The sequence below is a fragment of the Phascolarctos cinereus genome, unplaced genomic scaffold, assembly GCF_003287225.1.
Source record: "Phascolarctos cinereus isolate Bilbo 61053 unplaced genomic scaffold, phaCin_HiC Scaffold_1;HRSCAF=81, whole genome shotgun sequence".
In the NCBI taxonomy this organism is placed as follows: domain Eukaryota; kingdom Metazoa; phylum Chordata; class Mammalia; order Diprotodontia; family Phascolarctidae; genus Phascolarctos; species Phascolarctos cinereus.
Genome location: NW_027555514.1, coordinates 138,055,266 through 138,056,648, shown reverse-complemented (window position 1 = coordinate 138,056,648; position 1,383 = coordinate 138,055,266). Strand labels below are relative to the sequence as shown.

The 1,383-nt window shown below is 36.9% G+C and overlaps 1 pseudogene; it reads right to left on the bottom strand.

The window, feature by feature from the left end:
• Positions 1-322: 322 nt before the first annotated feature.
• LOC110206933 (transmembrane protein 126A pseudogene) lies at positions 323-704 on the bottom strand (annotated as a pseudogene).
• Between the last annotated feature and the right edge of the window lie 679 nt (positions 705-1,383).

Here is a 1,383-nt window from a genome sequence, read left to right as displayed (position 1 = left end):
CGGTTAAACCATATACATTCCTACATGGAAAGATGATGCTTGTAAATCACAAGAACTTTTCCATTATTGGGGCAGTTAGAAGGAGTATATATCAACAGAGGGCATACGTGTGATTGAATATGAAGGGATGATATCTGAAAAATAAAATTAAGGGGTGAGAGAGTAATGTACTGGGAAAATGGAAAGGGAGAGAATAGGGTAAATTATTTCACATAAAAGAGGCAAGAAAAAGTTTTTATTTGTATTTTTTAAAGTTGCAATGAGTTCAATTTATTTGTATATTTGTTGAGTTTTAGTATCTTATTTTTATATAATTTTATTTCTAATATCCTTGGAATTGGAAGCCAGATACAGGTAATTCAAATGCTTTTATGAGTGTTTCATACTGTTTAGAAACAAGGTATGCTGCAAACACAGTCTGCAGCATTATGGGAAAGACCATCTTTCTAAAGACAAGTTGAGAGACTAATGCAATAGGCCCAAATATTTCCTCTCTGTGGTAGTGGAGCTGAGTTATACCTGGCTGCCAGAGCACCATTTATTGGCATAGCCAAAACAACAGAATAGAGACCCCCCAATTATGAGACCAAGCATTCCACCTCTTTTAACAGTACAGGCTTAACAGCTTAGATCGCCTGAACTCAAAAGTAAACTACAACACTCTTGTAAGTTATGTAGGTTGACAAAAATGGGAGAATAGCCATTGGTAAAGCTGATGTTATGAAAGCCTGTGTTACATTTAAGATGTGTTGGGGGGAAAATTGCTATTAGACCACAAAAAGCTGCATTTAGTCCAACTTATGCTGATCCATTTATCAATAAATTCTGATCTAATTCTGGAAGCTGTTTCATATTTTCTGGTTATGGTTTCATTGATTTTTAATCTTCTTTCCATAGTTTCTTGATTATGTTCCATCTTAAAGCATAATGCTCTAATCTAGCAGAGGAGATGTGGAGCAGCCTCCACTGTAGCTCACATTCACCACAGTGTGGGTGGTCTTCCTCTGGGTGCCACCATGTTTGTCCTTTACTTGACTTTTGCACACCATGGGACCAAGAAAAAAAGATTTTTAAGTAGGAGGGAAGATGATGGAGTGATGGGACACTGACAAACCTTACTCTCATCAGAATTGGCTCAAAGAAGTAATGACATGCATATTTAAAAGGGATAAGATAAGGGGTGGGGGTGATAGAAGGTAGGGCAGATTGTTGGAGGGTATAATCAGAAGCAAAACACTTTTGGGAGGGACAAGGTGAAAGGAGACAGAAAATAGAATAAATGGGGAGTGAAATAGGATGGAGGGAAATTCATTTAGCAATAGTAACTGTGAAACATTTTTGAAGAAAGCTTCTCTGATAATGGCCTCATTTCTCCAACATATA